At 49.8% G+C, this 19529-nt stretch overlaps 1 protein-coding gene across 1 annotated transcript in view; it reads left to right on the top strand.

The window, feature by feature from the left end:
* KCNT1 (potassium sodium-activated channel subfamily T member 1) overlaps nucleotides 1-19529 on the top strand; it is a 1005890-nt gene that overhangs the window by 624807 nt on the left and 361554 nt on the right. The gene's annotated exons all lie outside the window — the stretch shown is intronic.

Consider the following 19529-nt stretch of genomic DNA (forward strand, 5'->3'; position numbering starts at 1 on the left):
TGATGCAGGAGATGAGGCAGGGGTTTGCCACGATAGTGGACAAGGTGGACAAAATATCGTCGCGCATGGATGCGGTCGTCCAGAAGCTGGACGTGCATGAGGAGCGATTGACTGCGGCGGAACAGCGCATCTCGGACCACGACGACACGGCGGCCACCCATACCACCCAACTGGCGAGAATGGACAATATCTTGCGCGTCATTGCCGCTAAGAATGAGGAGTTGGAGGCGAGGAGTAGGCGCAACAACGTCCGCATCGTAGGTGTGCCGGAGTCCACAAATGTGGGCAAAATGGAGACTTATGTGGAGAGGCTACTGGTGGGCGCCATTGGGGCGGCAGCGTTCTCATCTCAGTTCATCGTTGAGAGAGCGCATCGGACACTGGGACCTCGGCCGGCCTCGGGGGCTGCACCGCGCCCCATCATTGCGCGTCTTTTGAACTATCGTGACCGCGACGCCGCCCTGCAGGCTGCCCGCACTAATAGGGCCCTCTCCTTTGAAGGGGTGACTTTCTCCATGTACCCCGACTTCACGCCGATGGTACAAGACCAGCGTCGTAAGTTCCTGGGGGTGAAAAAGAAACTTCGGGATTTACAAGTGGACTACGCCTTGCTGTATCCTGCCAAACTTAGGGTGACGCACCAGGCTAAACAACATTTTTTCACCAACCCACAGCATGCTGAGGACTTTGCGAAGCGCCTCCAGCGCGAGCGAGCAGCTGCGGAACGTGGAGGCGATCGAGATCCTGAGGATGAGCATTCGGCGGCTGAGGAGGAGGTCGCCTGATTGTGGTGACATTGGTCTTTGTCTCTCCTTTTATTATTATTTTTGGAGTATTCTGAACGGTTTCCCTTTATATCGACTTCTACTGCCTTCTTTCTCCGCATTTGCGGCCTACCTATTGCCCGCTTTTACTTTTGTTGGGGCTGGGGTCATGTCCTTATTGAGATGAGTGAGTGCGTTTTTCTGTTTCTTGGGGTCGGTATGGCACCGCAGGTTGGTGCTATTTGGTGTCGCGCTCTGGGCACCCACCCCCCGCGCTGCGCCTGGGGCCGTTTTACGCTCGTTGGCTCGGACACTGGCGTGGCGTGAGGGAGTGGTATCGTGCACCTCTGGAAGGTTCCCCGGAGGGTGTGCCCCATTTGTACCTTTGGTTTGGATTCTGGTCCTTTGTTGTTTGACTGGATGTGTGTTGGGGAACGGGGGGGGCGGGGGTGCGTATGGCCTGATAGTTGGGGTGGTATCAGGTGGGTGGGTGGGGCGGAAATGCAGCTGTCCATGTTTGTTTGCCCGAGACTCGTGGGTCGGTATGAGTGGTGCTGTTGTGTTCTGTGTGCTCAGGTGTGGTATCGTGCCCGCTGTCTAGGCTGGTCCACTTCTTTATCTGACGGAACTGATCCTGGGGCCTGTGCTCCCGTCCGCTGTGGGCCCGAGTGCACCGGCCGCCATCTTAGGCTGCCACGTGACGTAGTGCGCTTTGCAAGAGTAGCGCGTGTGCGAGGTGTGGGTCGCGTAGGCTGGATTGGCAGCGTGCGGCGCGCAGTATGTTTTGGGTGCTTGTTGCATGGATGGTTTGGCTGGGGGGGGGTTGTTGAGGTTTTGGTTGTTCGGTTCGGAGATGGCTGGGGAATGTGTGGAGTGTATGTGAGGGGGTGTCCGCGCCCTGGGGTGTGGACCTGTCGATGGCTGTTGCTGGTAGTTGGATGTCCTGTATTTGCTTATTGGGTCCCGTGGGGCCCTGACACTGGGTAATGTCGACTGCTGTTATAGATCAGATATCGATTCTGTCCTGGAATGTACGGGGACTTAATGATGCCAGGAAATGTCGCAGTGTGATCCAGTATCTGGACAGGCATGCTATTCATGTTGCTCTCCTCCAGGAGACGCATCTGCGTCCCGCTCCTTCCACCAACTTTGGCGGGCGGTGGGCTGTGGCCAGGAGGTTTGCTTCCTATTCTTCCTATGCTCGAGGGGTTGTCATCCTTGTTAAAAGATCGCTCGCATTTCAGGAACTGGGATTTGTGGGGGACCCTGAGGGGCGCTATGTGCTATTGTGGGGGCGGCTTGGGCAGATCACTGTACTGTTTGTTAATTGCTATGCTCCTAATGTCGATACGCCAATCTTTTTTGTCACTTTGTGGGGTCATGTTCTTGCTGTGGATGCCACTTACATTGTGTGGGGGGGGGATTTCAATTTTGCATTCCATGCCCAGTCGGACAGATCGGAGGGGAGTCCCCAGTATAATGTACAGGCTAGAGAAGTGTTGCGTGGAATTGTGGAGGAAGCTGGGTTGGTCGACAGCTGGAGGTACACCCACCCTGCCACCAAGGAGGGCACTCATTATACCACACATGCTCGTTCATGGGCGAGACTGGACTATGTGTTTCTCTCTAGAGGGTTGGTGGCTGGCCTACGGGAGGCTACACATCTGGCTCGGACGTACTCTGATCACTGTCCGGTGAAGGTTGTTTTATCCGTCCCCGGGTTGCATAGGTCGCGCCCACCTTGGCGTCTATTTCCAACTGCTTTGCTTGATCCGGTGTTCAGGGAGGAGCTTGGTGTGGAGGTAGAGGCGTTCTTCCCTAGAAACAAGGGCTCTGTGGACAGCGTCGAGGTTATATGGGAGGCGTTCAAGGTTACGATCCGGGGTGTCACTATTTCTAAAAGCTGTGGAGTGCTTCGACTGATTGTTCGGACCCTCGAGACCTTGGAAGCTGGCTTGCGGGATTTAGAACGCAGGATGCAGGTTGACTCTGATCCCGATCTTCTGGTGCAGTTCCGTACTAAACTCTCCGAGTACGAGGAGGAGGCTGCTAGAGAGGCTAAGCATAGGGGGAAATACTGGACGGCGAGACGATACTGTGAAGGGGAGAGGCCCGGTAAGGTCCTCGCTGCCCTTACTAGGCATCCGAGGCAAGGGTCGGACGTGTTGGAATTGGTGTCACCGGATGGCACTCGCTGTCGGGACACTTCGGAGATTCAGCGTGCTTTTGTTGACCATTATGCGCACCTTTACACGACACAGCAGACGGGTGAGACTCGGTATGGTGGATTTCTTGACGAGCTTGCACTTTGTTGGTTATCGGATGGCCATCGAGAGTTCTTAGGCAGGCCCCTGGAGGTGGGGGAGGTCAGGGATGCCATCATGTCTTTGTCTAATGGGAAGGCCGCCGGTCTGGATGGCCTTCCTGCTGAATTTTACAAGTGTTACGTGGACACCATGGCCCCTGTTCTCCGTGAGGTTTTTGAGGAGTCCCTGGAGGAGGGGCGTCTGCCGGGCTCCATGCGTGAGGTCGCCATTACGTCGTTGCTCAAGCCGGGTAAGGATCCGCTGGATGTGGGTTCCTATAGGCCCCTCTCATTGCTCAATTGTGATGTTAAAATTCTCGCGAAGGTCTTGGCAGTCAGACTGGCCGAGCTCATGCCCGTTATTGTCTTGCCCGATCAGTCGGGATTTGTGCCAGGCCGTGCTACCTCCCACAATCTTCGCACCTTGTTTTCGCTTGTGTCGACCATTGCTCCTACTGTCCCGGTTGCCGCTATCTTTCTTGATGCCACCAAGGCGTTTGACTCTGTTGAGTGGGGCTATCTTATTGATGTTCTCTGTCGGATGGGCTTCCCCAGGATTTTCATCTCATGGGTTAAGCTCTTATATACTGACCCGATGGCGAGGGTAGTGGTGAATGGGGTGTTGTCCCCCTCGTTCCCTCTCACGAGAGGGACTCGACAGGGATGCCCCCTCTCGCCCCTCTGGTTTGCGATAGCCATTGAGCCGCTGGCCTGCAGGATTCGTCAATTTCACCAGCAGAGCGCCTTTCACTGTCTTCAGCGGCAGGTCGGTATTTCTTTATACGCCGACGATGTAACACTCTATGTTAAAGACCCTGAGAACAACCTTAATTCGCTCTTACGGGAGCTGGTCGCTTTTGGAGGTGTCTCCGGTGTCCATATCAACTGGCAGAAGTCTCAGCTTTTCCCCCTCACTGCTGCTGTAGCTAGGTTTCCCCTTGACTATCCTCTGGAATGGTGTGAGTCGGAGTTGCGATATCTCGGCATTGTCGTGTCCTTGGATAGAGAGGAATCGGTTCGGCTTAAATATGGAGTTGCTATTACCAAGCTTGCAGATGACGTCACTAGGTGGATGTCCTTGCCTCTCTCCATGGCCGGTAGGGCGTCCCTTATCAAGATGGTAGTTTTGCCCCGCTTTCTTTACCTCTTTCAAAACCTCCCGTATCATCCTGGTGCTTATTTTTTTCGCAGACTTCGCTCCGAGCTCATACGATTGTTCTGGGGGGGCAAGCAGCCGCGGGTGGCTTGGGCTACCCTTACGTTGCCCTATGCTGACGGCGGTTTCGACGTCCCTGACTTTGAGCTTTATTATCTTAGCGCTCAGGCGCATTACGCTTATCACTGGATGCGCCCCACGCCGTTTATGCCCCAAATTGCTGCTGAACATTGGGTTGCCCACCCGCTCCCTCTGGAGGGGATGGTTTTGGGCAAGGTGTCAGATGTGGAGACGCCTCGCACGACGGTGACGTGCACGGTGGATGCTTGGAAACGGGTGGCTCAATTGCTGGGCGTTTCCTTTCTTTATTCGCCGACCTTGCCTCTGTCTTATCATCCTGATTTGTCGCTGTTGTTGGAAACGGGGTTTCAACGAATGTGTCGACGGCTCGGCATCCTCACGTGGGGCGACTTGTTTCATGAAGGTGCCTTCCGCACGCAGGCTCATTTCTTCGGAGTGGCTCCTTGCTCCCCTCTGGAGCTGTTCTACTTTATCCGCTTACGGCAGGGCATGCGTGCTCTGCTACCGGATTTCCCTTCGGAGCCTGGGGTTACCCTCCCCCTCCACGTGCTTTTGGTTTCAGATGGGCGACACCTGGTGTCGAAATTATACGGGGCTATTCGCAGACAGCGATCGGTCCCAGCCAATCGGGTGCGCGAGCAATGGGTTGCTGAGTTGGGAGCCCCTATTACCGATGAGCAATGGAAGTACTGCTGTGGACTCACGGCCAATGTTTCCTCTAGTTGTCGCCTTAAAATTATCCATTACAAGTTTGTTCAGAGGTACTATTATACCCCGGCGAGGAAACTACGGTTTCATTTAGCGGAGGATGACAGGTGTGCTAGGTGTCGTGCGGAAGGCGCTGACTTCCTGCACTTGGCTTGGAGCTGCGCGGGGGTGCTGGAATATTGGACTCAGGTTCATGAAGCCCTGCAGATTATGGCGGAGGATGGGGTGGCATTTGGCCCCTTAGTGATGTTGCTGGGCTACTCTAAGGACGTGCCTGCCTCTCACCGTAGATTTGTTGATGTGGCCTTGCTGCTGGCTAAGCGTAGGGTTGCTTGTTGCTGGGGTCGGGGCAGAGTGCCGCGCTTTCAGGATTGGGTGACTGACCTCATATACTGTCAGGATCAATACAATGTCTATGCTGATTTGATGCCTGTCCGCTGCAGACCGAAGGACTTTTGGAGCCCGCTCCAGGTGTACCTCCTGGCCAGAGCTGTGCGGGACTCTGATTCTGAACTGGGGGACCGCGAAGGGATTGGTTAATGGCAACATTGTGGGTTGGGATTTTATGTTACACCTGCTGATCTCCTAGTATCGGGGGAGAGGCTGGGTTGTCTCCTCTACATGCGAGCTCTTGGGGGTTGGGGTTCCCTTTACGACGAGTGTGTGGCTAGGAAATGAGATCGTATCCCTGTACGGTATCTTTATCTTATGTGTCCCTTTTGTCTGAGTCTCCTTTGGTTTATATGCTATATGCTAACAGGATATGTCCATATTGTATTGTCTAATTATGCTTGCCTGTACATGCTGGATCATTGCTCTCTAATTTGCACTGTACATTCCGATTTTGCTCCGTGTATTGGCTGGACTGCGATCTTGCCCTTGCTTGTATTTCACTCTTTGGTTCTGACGTACCACTGTAATGGCCATATGTGACTGTATGTATTGTGTATGCACTTCCCTTTTCCCTGCTTGTCTCCAAATAAAGGTTTAAAAAAAAAAAAAAAAAGCATCTCGTGCTGAGTTCTTTACACATAAAATCTCTCATTCCCTAAATTGCTCCAAAACCCTTTTTAAGGTGGTTAAAGAATTATCCGGCACATATATTCAGTCAATTCCCCTTGTTCTCAAAGGCACCCAGTGTGAAGAACTCGCCCTCTACTTTAATGACAAAGTCGAACAAATTCACTCTGCATTGCTCAGTAAACACCCTCAATCCCTGCTTCTGGAGGCCTGGCCCTTCATCACCATCACTCTGGAGTCTGCTGGTCCAGCGCCACTCGATAATAGTTTCTCATCGAATAGATTGGAAACTTGGACCCTCCTGGAACCTAGTTACTTTGGCCACTTATTGGCAAACATGAAATCGGGGTTCACCTGTGATGTACTCCCCTTTCATGTGATTAAAAAACCGGATGTGCGCATACTTTCTATACTTATGGATCTCCTGAATGCCTCCTTGTTGGAGGGCATTGTACCCTGAGAATGGAAACATGCTATGGTCCTCCCTCTTCTGAAGAAAGCTAATGCCAACCCCACTAAACCATCCAATTACCATCCCATCTCGCTGCTTCTGGCCTTTTCCAAAATTCTGGAAAACCATATAAATGGACAGTTGGCTACGATTGTTGAATCCAAGACTGTTCTCTGCACCTCTCAATCAGGTTTCATAGCTGGCTTCTCTACAGAATCAACTCTTCTTGGAGTTACAGAAATGATAAGCCTCAAATTGGATGAAGGTGAAACTGTGGCCTTTATCCTATTAGATCTCAGCACTGCATTTGACATAGTGTCTAACTCCATCTTGCTTTGTGCCTTCCATGGGGCAGGCCTCACTGGGGTAGACTTACAGTTGATTGGATCTTTCCTAGCTGACCAAACCTTTCGTGTCTTCTCGGCATCAGCAAACTCTACTTCCTACCTATCCCCTTATGGAGTCCCTCAAGGTTTGGTGCTGAGCCCTTTGCTATTCAATGTGTATGTCCATCCTTTGGCTGATGTTGTGGAAGAGGCTGGTCTCTCCCTTTTTTCTTATGCTGACGACACTCAGATAATTTTTTCCCTTTCCTGGGTTAAGGGGTCAGACCCCTCAGCTCTTCATACTGAGCAAAGTTGCATCATGGATGCAAAACAATTTGCTCAAACTGACTGTAGAAAAGACTGAGGTGATGATTTTAAGGAAGAAACATGATCTGTGGTGCCCTCAGCATTTGCCCCTGAAATGGGTGCACTGCCTCTGCCAATACACCATGTCCACAACTTGGGTTTCATCATTGACGATCATCTTTCTATGAATTAGCAAGTCACTAGGATTTCGGCCATTTGCTTTACTGTTCTAAAATGGTTGAAAGCAATTCTATGGGTTATTGCCTGAGAAAACGGTAGTCCATGCCCTTGTTACCTCTAGGCTGAATTACGGCAATGTTCTTGCACCTGGGCTCTAATAAAGCTTTAATACAAAGACTTCAAGTGGCACAAAACGCGGCTGCCAGACTTTTGTGTCAGGTGCAAAAATTCTCGTCAGTCACTAACTTTCTTTGTGACCTTCATTGGCTGATGGTGGGGAATCTTATCAAATGTATAGCCCTCTGCTACCTACATGTTTAAAATCAAAACCGGAGTGGGCCCCTTTTACTTACAAAAGGTATTTCAGCATTACTAACCTCCGAGTCTTCTGCGCTCTACTCACCAGTTGAGGTTCTCGGTCTCGAAATTCAAACTCTCCCGCATGCGCAGCTGGTCCTTCTCTTATTTCAGCATTACTGACCTCCGAGTCTTCTGCGCTCTACTCACCAGATGAGGTTCTCGGTCTCGAAATTCAAACTCTCCCGCATGCGCGGCTGGTCCTTCTCTTATTCAGGACCTACCTTGTAGAACTCTTTACCTATCTCACTACCTGAGGAAACTGACTATGGCCTATCCCGTAAAAATTTGAAGACTTGGCTCTTCAATTCATAGACCTTTCTGCTAGTTCTCTGCTCTCCTATATGGCCGATGCCGGGAAACCCCTTGGGGTAGCTGTGCGGCTCACAAATTTAAATTCAATTCAATCTGTGCCAAAATAAAACCTAGAGTGCTGAAGAAGGAAGGCAGAACTGAGGTCATGTGATCCCACACACCTCAGCAGAACCAATACTCAAACACACAATAATGGTGGTCATGTCATAGTTGAGGTTAAACTCAGTGCTTCGAATAATACAAGAGTGTGGCTACTAGCTATCACACTGTGCTACTGTTTACCAATTGGAAGTGCTGGTACTCTCCCATTAAAAGAATTCAGCCCTGCTGAGAAGTGCAAGTACTCTTCCTTTCAAATTAAGGATTTGTTGATACTGAGTACATTTAAAGCACAGGTTAAAATGCAGTCAAATATGCATTAATGAACGACTTAGTACAATTTATAACAAAGGCATACAGAAACTTATGAAACAAGGAATAGCACACACACCTTACAATGGACCTGGGACATGCTGGGCCTCTGAACATGCATCTCTCTCATAGCTGGGTGCAGCATCTCCTGCTAGGGAGGATAAGCACCCAAGAATGTATCTTGGGCCAGATGTATGAAAATCTTTCATGATCATAAACACTGCCATTCACTAGATTTGTTGGTGTGCTACTACTACACCGTTTTTAGGTCTCGCCCTGGAATTCGCATCCGAAGGATGCGTCCAGGGCGGAGACTTATAGCTATCGGACGCGGGGGAATGAGGGACAAGAAACTGTCACGAGCAGATTTGGGTGCGCGAACGCGCACTTTCCGTCCTGCGCCGCGCCGTACACTTCCCTCCCATACTCCCAGCAAGTCAGCCTAACGCGCATGCATGCACACAAACGCGCACACGCATTTACACTTACACAGACACGCAGGCACCCAGACAGGCAACCCCCCCCCCCCACAGTCACACACACGCATACACACAGACTCCAGGACACATACACACACACACGCACGCTCACACACATACACAGCCCGCCGCCGCACGTGCGCGCGCGCACACACATGCCCCCCCCGCCCTCGCAGCCCAGCAACAAGGCGAAGCCCCACTCACCGGCTTCCTTGGTGCAGCGGCTCTCACCGGCAGCAAGACTCTTCTTCCCTTCTTCGGCACCGGGGCGCAGGGTAGGCTCCTGCCTGCTCCGGTGCTCCAAACAATCGCGGCTCTTCCGTGGGAGGCGGGGTAGGCTCCCGCCCTCCTACTTCCTGTTTCCGGTTGTCCTGCCCGGCCTGCCTGACTTCCTGGTCGCAGGCCGGCGCAAAACGCTGCATAAAAATGTTTAGAACAAAGGATGCTTCTCAGGCAGACAAGATGCATCCGTATGAAATAGCCAGTCATAGAGCGTCTCTTTCGTGTTTCTGTGTGCTTTTTAATGTGATTTAGAACATCTGTGAGTTTCTGTTAACCAGTTTTTGTTTATTAATGTGCGCGTGCAGTGCTTGTTTGTCTAGCCTTAGCTTTCTCTGTCAGAAGCTGTCTATAGTCCTGTTTTTTGGCTTCTAGGGTTTATTTAACTGAATCGTCATTAGTATGGGACAGTTTCTTTTCATCTTCCAGAATATCCCCCTCGAGCGTCTCTATGTGCCTCGTTAGTTCCGTTCTATGCCCCACCATCAGAGCAAGAGCTCTGCCTTTTATGACTACACGAAGGGATGGAAGGGGAAGTGACATGGGAGTAAAGAAGGGCGGAAAGAAGCAGGGAGTGAGTTGAGGGGGTAGTTTATGTCTTCCGGTCACAGTGCCGAGCAGGCAGGGAGGTGCTCGTCCAAAGCACTCAGTGGGAATTTGTAGAGGAATTCCGCGACCGCGCTCCGGTTACCGGCGTCTTGTGTTTTTTCTTTTTTAATTGCGAGCCTCTTTCAGACGTCTGATTGGGATCAATCCCCGGGCTCGCGCGCGGGCCGGGGTGCATTTCTTGAACAGACGAGTATCGCCTGCCCGGCGGGCCCGGTACCAGGGCAGCCACTGCTGCTAGAAGCGGCGCGGGAGCAGGCGAGGCGCTGTGTACCTGCCAGGCACACTAACAAACCAAGGAGGGGAGACCCCATAACCAAGGGCGGAGAAGACACCACCTTAATGGTGGGGCATGGACAGCCCTGAGAAGAGCCGAGCCAGGGGTCTGGTGTGGCTCCAAGAGCCAGAGCACGAGCCGAGCCAGCCAAATATGTAAATCAGACGAACAATAGCAAGAAAAAATAGACATAAAAATAAAACGTTATATATTTTCAACATTTCTCAGTGTCTCAATTAAGTGCATACTATTATATAACTGAGTTAAGCAGCATTTATTGAAAGTAATATTTTTAACTTCAAGCATTCAAGTATCACCCCATGCCCTGGTGACATTGCCGCATGTTACTCAAAATGTGTCCGTTTGCCATGTTCTCTGTTTACGCAGCCTGTATTATTCTTATTATACATGAATCAAGATTCGTTTATTTATGCTAACCTTCTATAACTGAGGTTTTTGTAAGGCACAGATCCAGTATTGAATTAATTCAATGTGTTCTCAAACGGGATGGCTAAGGAAAAGTGAAGTGAAGCAATGGGCCGTGCATCACACAGTTTGCTCGAGTGGGGACGCCGGGATTTGAATTCAGGATTGCACAGTGTCCTGTTCAGAGACTGTAGAGTTACATCCTTCCGTCTTCACGTGAGCACAGAAGATTCTAGCTTTGTACTCAGTTATTGAATTAGGGTTAGTACATGAATCTCAATATATACAGTGGTCACTCTTGAAAGCAGTGACATTATACCCACATATACATATCACATATACATATGTGTGCAGTTACAAGATTTAATTGTGGACTTTCACCTTTGAATGTTTCTACAGACACCGAAGAAGAAACAGCGACAGAACAATGATGCTCCACTTGGATCTCCTTGAAGAGCTGTGACCGAGAGAGCAGGCTCTGTGGGGTTCTGAGACCTCTTTGCTTTTGCTGATTATTGCATTACAGTCATTAGGTGTCAGCTTCCCCTAAACTGCTCCTTTTTAGGTCGAGCCTGGGAATACGCATCCGAAGGATGCGGTCCAGGTGGAGAACTATAGCTAGCTGACTCGGGGGAATGAGGACAAGAAAGTGCCACGCGCTTCTCTCCGGCTGGATTCAGCTGCGTGCACGCGCACCCACACTCATGCATGCGCACATCACAGCCACACGCATACACAGCCACACGCATACACAGCCACACGCATACACAGGCACACCCCCCCGCCCCCGCACCTACACACACACTAGCGCACCTACACGCACACACAGAGACCCCCCACACACACACCAGCGCACCTACACACACACAAGCACGCACACATACAAAGACCCCCCTCCCCCCGCCGCCGCAATCGCACACATACACATACACACACACACACACCAGCACCGGACCCCACTCACCGGCTACGCAGGATTTCTCTTCTCTGGGGCGGCCCGGGGCTCTCCGTAGCTCACGGGAGCCCCGGGCCGCGGGAGGACTTGGCTTCTTTGCTCCATCCCGGCGGGCAGCCAATCATAGCTAAGCATGGGCGGAAAATCCGTTACGCTCGCGGATTTTGCGGATTTTCGGGAAATTCGCAATCCGCGAGATTTGCGAATTTCCCGCAAAATCCGCAAATTCGCACGCAGCGGATTTTTTTTGCGGCGCGCGGCGTTGGTGATACAATTTTTGCGGCGCGCGGCGTTTATCATCGTTTGCCGAGTTGTTTTTCTCGATATTTTGCGAGTGCTGCGCCATTTTGGATCTTGCTGTGTGATCCCGCGGGAATTTGGCGAGCACGATTACGTCATCGCGGCTTGCCAACTTGCACAGCGAGAGTTTGTCAACGCGAGTACGGCGAGATCACGTCTCGCGGTACTTCGCAATTGCGAGATTTGAGATGCGGCGAGCAGCAACAATCTCGCACAAGCGAAAATATAAAATTTGCAATTCTGCACAAGAAATCCACCAGCAAGCAGCATAAACCTTCTTGAAATGATGATTTTTATCTGAATAACTCCTTAGGTTGACATTTGCCTGCACTTTTTTAGCGAGGAGTCCATTTTGGGGAGGGGGGGAGGGGGGTGGGAGGAAGGAAGTGCCCCACAGTCTTCAACTTCCTGTTCCTGTCCAGTAGGCTCCTCCCAGTGCTTTGTCCATCTCCTGGTCACTTTTCATTTGGATCTGGAGCTGGAAGGATTACTTTTTGTGGATGCTGCTGGATATTTGGATTTGAGGCCTTTTTGACTTTCTTTGGATCACTGTTGGATTAGAAATTTTACAAGTAAGTTTGTTTGGGGCATTACAGTTGCTGCAACTAAAATTTTTGAATTTTCGATTTTTGGGCTGTTTTGGGGCCTTTTGCCCAGGGGTACTCAGTGGTGGGTGGACTGAGTCTTTCTGTGGGTTGTCTTGAACTTAAACATCATGGAGGGCATGGATGGATTGGGATTGTGCTGATTTTTCAGTGATTTTCGTTTTTTGGGGCTGTACTTGTGGCCTTTTCACCAGGGGTATTTGAGTCTAGCATGGGCCTAGTCTTTCTGTGGGCTGTCTTGAACTACATCATGGAGGGCATGGATGGAATGGGATTGTGCTGATTTTTCAGTGATTTTCGTTTTTTGGGGCTGTACTTGTGGCCTTTTGACCAGGGGTATTTGAGTCTAGCATGGGCCTAGTCTTTCTGTGGGGTGTCTTGAACTTAAACATCATGGAGGGCATGGATGGAATGGGATTGTGCTGATTTTTCAGTGATTTTCGTTTTTTGGGGCTGTACTTGTGGCCTTTTCACCAGGGGTATTTGAGTCTAGCATGGGCCTAGTCTTTCTGTGGGGTGTCTTGAACTTAAACATCATGGAGGGCATGGATGGAATGGGATTGTGCTGATTTTGCAGTGTTTTTCGATTTTTGGGGGTGTTCATGGGGAGGGACAGGCCAAGTGGCTGGGGGCCATTTTGAGTGCTGCTACAGGCCCTGGCCATGTGCTGGGAGGCAAGTGGCCATTTTGAATGCAGGCTTTGTTGTTAGGCCTGCAACCATTTTGCCTACTTTTCAACCTTTATGCCCAGGGGTAGTGAGTCTTGCATGGGCCTAGTCTTTCTGTGGGTTGTCTTGAATTTAAACATCATGGAGGGCATGGATGGATTGGGATTGTGCTGATTTTTCAGTGATTTTCGTTTTTTGGGGCTGTACTTGTGGCCTTTTCACCAGGGGTATTTGAGTCTAGCATGGGCCTAGTCTTTCTGTGGGGTGTCTTGAACTTAAACATCATGGAGGGCATGGATGGAATGGGATTGTGCTGATTTTTCAGTGATTTTCGTTTTTTGGGGCTGTACTTGTGGCCTTTTCACCAGGGGTATTTTAGTCTAGCATTGGCCTAGTCTTTCTGTGGGCTGTCTTGAACTTAAACATCATGGAGGGCATGGATGGAATGGGATTGTGCTGATTTTGCAGTGTTTTTCGATTTTTGGGGGTGTTCATGGGGAGGGACAGGCCATGTGGCTGGGGGCCATTTTGAGTGCTGCTACAGGCCCTGGCCATGTGCTGGGAGGCAAGTGGCCATTTTGAATGCAGGCTTTGTTGTTAGGCCTGCAACCATTTTGCCTACTTTTCAACCTTTATGCCTAGGGGTAGTGAGTCTTGCATGGGCCTAGTCTTTCTGTGGGTTGTCTTGAATTTAAACATCATGGAGGGCATGGATGGATTGGGATTGTGCTGATTTTTCAGTGATTTTCGTTTTTTGGGGCTGTACTTGTGGCCTTTTCACCAGGGGTATTTGAGTCTAGCATGGGCCTAGTCTTTCTGTGGGGTGTCTTGAACTTAAACATCATGGAGGGCATGGATGGAATGGGATTGTGCTGATTTTTCAGTGATTTTCGTTTTTTGGGGCTGTACTTGTGGCCTTTTCACCAGGGGTATTTGAGTCTAGCATGGGCCTAGTCTTTCTGTGGGCTGTCTTGAACTTAAACATCATGGAGGGCATGGATGGAATGGGATTGTGCTGATTTTTCAGTGATTTTCGTTTTTTGGGGCTGTACTTGTGGCCTTTTCACCAGGGGTATTTGAGTCTAGCATGGGCCTAGTCTTTCTGTGGGGTGTCTTGAACTTAAACATCATGGAGGGCATGGATGGAATGGGATTGTGCTAATTTTGCAGTGTTTTTCGATTTTTGGGGGTGTTCATGGGGAGGGACAGGCCATGTGGCTGGGGGCCATTTTGAGTGCTGCTACAGGCCCTGGCCATGTGCTGGGAGGCAAGTGGCCATTTTGAATGCAGGCATTGTTGTTAGGCCTGCAACCATTTTGCCAACTTTTCAACCTTTATGCCCAGGGGTAGTGAGTCTTGCATGGGCCTAGTCTTTCTGTGGGTTGTCTTGAATTTAAACATCATGGAGGGCATGGATGGATTGGGATTGTGCTGATTTTTCAGTGATTTTCGTTTTTTGGGGCTGTACTTGTGGCCTTTTCACCAGGGGTATTTGAGTCTAGCATGGGCCTAGTCTTTCTGTGGGGTGTCTTGAACTTAAACATCATGGAGGGCATGGATGGAATGGGATTGTGCTGATTTTGCAGTGTTTTTCGATTTTTGGGGGTGTTCATGGGGAGGGACAGGCCATGTGGCTGGGGGCCATTTTGAGTGCTGCTACAGGCCCTGGCCATGTGCTGGGAGGCAAGTGGCCATTTTGAATGCAGGCTTTGTTGTTAGGCCTGCAACCATTTTGCCTACTTTTCAACCTTTATACCCAGGGGTAGTGAGTCTTGCATGGGCCTAGTCTTTCTGTGGGTTGTCTTGAATTTAAACATCATGGAGGGCATGGATGGATTGGGATTGTGCTGATTTTTCAGTGATTTTCGTTTTTTGGGGCTGTACTTGTGGCCTTTTCACCAGGGGTATTTGAGTCTAGCATGGGCCTAGTCTTTCTGTGGGCTGTCTTGAACTTAAACATCATGGAGGGCATGGATGGAATGGGATTGTGCTGATTTTTCAGTGATTTTCTCTTTTTGGGGCTGTACTTGTGGCCTTTTCACCAGGGGTATTTGAGTCTAGCATGGGCCTAGTCTTTCTGTGGGGTGTCTTGAACTTAAACATCATGGAGGGCATTGATGGAATGGGATTGTGCTGATTTTTCTGGGGTTTTTTTCGATTTTTTTGGGGTGTATAACTGAACTAATGTTCCTCTGTCTTCCATTGTTTTTAGGTGCACAAGACTCAAGAGAACCACCAGTGCCAGGAAGAAGTCCTGCAGCGGTGTGTGTGTGCAGCATAACGTCACGCGACGTCACGTCTGGCCTCAGACAACTCTACAATTCGTGCAACTGCGGCCTGCTGTCTGACCTGCTCTGAAGAAAATGGCCCCAAAAAAAGGTGTCCGTAGCTCCTCTAGCAAGAAAGTTGCTAGTAAGGAGCAGAAGAAGCAAGTTGCCAAGGAGGCTGGTGTGCCAACCGCCACGTTTTTTGGGAGCAAAAAAAAAAGTACGCCTGCAGCAGCAGGATCTGCTGGGGACCAAGCTGGGAGCAGCACCCCCGCTCCATGTGGTTCAGTGCCTCCACCACCACGCCAACTTAAGTCAAAGCCCTTGAGTGCTTCAGAGGCAGTCAGTGTACTTCTCCAATCACCATCGACCAGTGATGTTGGCTCATCGCAAGAAAGTAGCAGCAATGTCCCTGAATCAACACAGGTTGTTGCAACTCATCTGACAAGTGTTGAACAACCACAGCCGCAACAACAACATGTGGAAGTAGTACAAGCCCAAGTACATGTGGAAGGAGAGGCAGCACAAGGAGATGCGCAAGTAGAGGTGCATGGAGGGTCACAACAAGTTCCCACAATAGTTGTCCCTCCCGAAGTAGGGGCACATCAGGAAATCGACAATCAAGCCGAGGTATCATTGGAAGCCACTTCTCATGATGATTATTCATTGTCTTCCACATCCCTAGCAAGGAAAAGAGCAAGGTTGGTGTCTACATCTTCTTCAAGCACACCGCCTTGTGATGATCTGGATGACGAATGGGTACCACCACGGAAGCCTGAGAGTGAGGCACACCATGATCTGACAAAGATACCTAAGCGTAAAAGGAAGGTCGTCGACAAACTCATACCTATGGAGTGTGATGAGGCTCAACAAGAAGTGACGCATACTGCTGCTGATGAAGCCCTTCACGACGACGATCCAGTCATCATAAAGGTCACTGCAGGCCCAGTGGGCATGCAGCAAAGAGACATTTTGACCCTATCCCGAGAAGCTGCTGAGCGTGATGATGATGTCGACGAGGAGGCAATGGAAATGGAAACACAACAATCATTACATTTGGAGTTAACTAGTACACCAACACCTACCGCTTCCATATTTCTTCCTCGCAAGAAGGGACCCACCTCGACCTCAATTCGTGGTGGTGAAAGTGCAAAACGTACTGAAGTTCGGCAATCCACATCCTCCACTTCATCTGGCATTAGCAGCAGGACCACCACCACCAGTATCGCCGCCTCCTCCGGCCCCCAAAGACATTTCAAGTCTGCAGTTTGGGACTTCTTTAGTGTTTGCCCAAAAAAGGAAAACTTCGCCATTTGTAGCATTTGTAAGCTTCAAGTTAGTCGTGGTAAGTTTGGTATAAACTATGGTACCGGAGGCCAGAGAGGTCATCTTGAGAGACAGCACGCTGTCCAATGGTTTGCGCACCTACAGGCGATCAAGGAAGCCCGAATTGCACGAAATGAAAACGTTGATGTTTCATCTGATGATGACAAGGAGGAAGAAGACGTGTCAAACACTTCACTTACACCCAGTACCCCTGTCAGCAGCACACCACATGTGAGCCACACTAAGAGTGTGGGAGAGAGTGAGACACCAATGCGAAAAAGTTCATCAGCGAGCGTAACTGGGTCGAAGATATCATCATCATCATCCCGTAAATCCTTGGTCCAGGGCAACATTAAAAAGATGTTGTTTACAGAAGCGCAATATGAACGCAACCACCCACTGACGCGTCTGTATAACAGTAAGCTGGCTAAAATGCTAGCTCTGGACCTTCTCCCTTTTTCTTTTGTAGAAGGGGTTGGTTTTCTAGAATTAGTGGCAGAGCTCTGCCCTAAATGGAAGGTTCCTAGCCGGTTCTATTTTGCCCGAGTTGCGGTTCCAGCACTACATGAAGATGTTCTGAAGGTGATTGGGGCAGCTTTGCAGAAGAGTGCTGTTCACACTATACATCTGACAACAGACATGTGGACCAGTGGCGCAGGCGCTGATTACATGTGCATCACTGCACACTGGGTCTCTTTTTCAGGGGCTAAAGCAAAGCTAAACACAGGTGTTGACACAGACATTGTTTTTAAAGCTGCTCGGAAACATGCAACACTAGCCATGTTTGGTTTGGAGAAACGTCACACAGCAGAAAACATTTTGGATGTCTTTAACACAAAGGTCCTTAACTGGCTGTCCCCACTAAAACGCCAGGTTGGTTATGTTTCCACGGACAATGGCGCCAAAATAGTTAAGGCCATGAGGAAGGGTGACTATTTCAGAGTGCCGTGTTTGGCACACTGTATAAACCTGGTTGTCCAAAAATTCTTGGGTAATAAAGGCAGTGCAGCGTACAGAGTATTGGACACCTGCCGAAAAATGTGCAACCATTTCAGCCATTCTTTTAAGGCCCGGAAGCAGCTGAGGAGCCTGCTATATCAACGTCAAATGCCAGTGAAAGCACTCATCCAGGAGGTGGTAACACGCTGGAACTCAACCTTCTACATGCTTGAGCGTCTGTATGAGCAGTATACGGTACTCGATCAATATTTCTTGACAGAGGGTACAGAGGACCTGAGGATGGGTGCGGCGCAATGGAACATAGTTCAAAGCCTGACACGCATGCTTCGTCCTTTTGAGTTCTTCACGCGTGCAGTCAGCAAGGAGGACTGTAATTTGGGAAAAGCTATCCCATTGTTGTACATGCTGGAGGACCAACTGAAGGAGGTGTGTTCTGTGTTGGAAAAAGATGTAAAAAACCAAGACTCTTTTGTTCTGGCTGCGAAATTATTAGAGCTCCTACAAGGTGATGAACGTCTTAAAACGATCCACTCAGAAGAGCATTACATTTGTGCTACTATTCTGGATCCACGCTACAAAAAGGCGCTGGCAGGCCAAGCATCCTTTCCTTTTGATGATGAGCATGTTCCAAAGTACAAACATTGGCTAGCCTTGTCAGCCAAGAGGTTTGAAAGAGAACGGCTGAAAATTGAAGGAAATGGCAGTACATCAGCAGGCCATCCCCAGTCAAAACAATCCACTTCTGCACCTGTGGCTGTGGCACAAGTGACCTCTCAGCCGTTAAAGACACCGGCAACCGGATCATCTGCACCAGACACAACAGAAACATTGGAGGCTGAAGAGGATTGGCTAGCTCTGCGTGGGTTTGGTTCTCAAAAGGTCAGAGGCACAGCAAGAGCTAAGCAAAGTGGAGGAACCTTGGATGAGGACCTTGAGTCGATGGTGAAGGACTATCTGAATGACTCAACAGAGGTCTATGTTAATTCTGACCCATTGACGTATTGGCATGGGAAAAAAGAATTGTGGCCACAGCTCACCAACCTGGCTTTAAACTACTTGTCTTGCCCACTCGCAAGCGTGTCTTCTGAACGTGTTTTCAGTGCTGCTGGTGGCATTGTAACTCCCAAACGGAGCCGCCTCTCGCCCAAAAATGTGGAGAGGTTAACAATGATCAAGATGAATCAGCACCTCATACCACCAGATTTCAGAGTACGAGAAATCGCGCCGGGTGAAGACGAGGTGGCCAGCAACATAGATGAGGGAATTTCTACTCTGTCAGGTGACACTGAGCTCACCCTGCCTGAATTCGCAGAGTATGATGACGAAGCCTTATTCTCATTCCTGGACCGTGATACTGAGCCCTGAAAATGAGACAACGAATCAATAACTTTCTTTTTCGTCCTTATTCACTTTTATTCCTGTGTGTCTGTCTTTCTTTGTTGTGCACAGTTAATATATTTCAAACTTTAATCAGATAATCACAAAAACAAGCCCATCAGTAGAACTGTCTTCACTGGTTTGCTAATTGATTTGAAGTTGCCGCAGTCTGCATTCCTCAGGTTCACAAGTTCAGAAGAACATGCTCCTCTATCCTCCTCCTTCAGACTCCTATTTCCATCAAACCAGAGGGCTGGTTTACGCCCAATGAAGAAAGACTCAGCACTTGTGGGGGTGTTGTTCTACCTCTTTGCAGGTGAGTTGACGGCTCTGGGACCATTGTTGGGAAGCTCTAATACCGGATAAAAGTGTTTTGGACCAAATCCGAGGCGCAAATTTTTTAGTGATTTTGCTGACTTGCTTGCCTTTGAGGTGCTCTTAGGGGGGGGTCCGTCTGTTTGTGGGTGAGTTTCGGGGTCTGGGAGCACTGCTGGGACACTCTAATCTTGATTGCATTTGCTTTTCAGGAAATCCGTGGTGGCAACCCCGACTTATGGCCTAGCTACGCAGCGCGTTTGGACCGAAGGCCGAGAAATATTGCAAGTATGAGATTTTGCTTTTGGC

This window comes from Lissotriton vulgaris, chromosome 5 (genome assembly GCF_964263255.1).
Source record: "Lissotriton vulgaris chromosome 5, aLisVul1.2, whole genome shotgun sequence".
In the NCBI taxonomy this organism is placed as follows: domain Eukaryota; kingdom Metazoa; phylum Chordata; class Amphibia; order Caudata; family Salamandridae; genus Lissotriton; species Lissotriton vulgaris.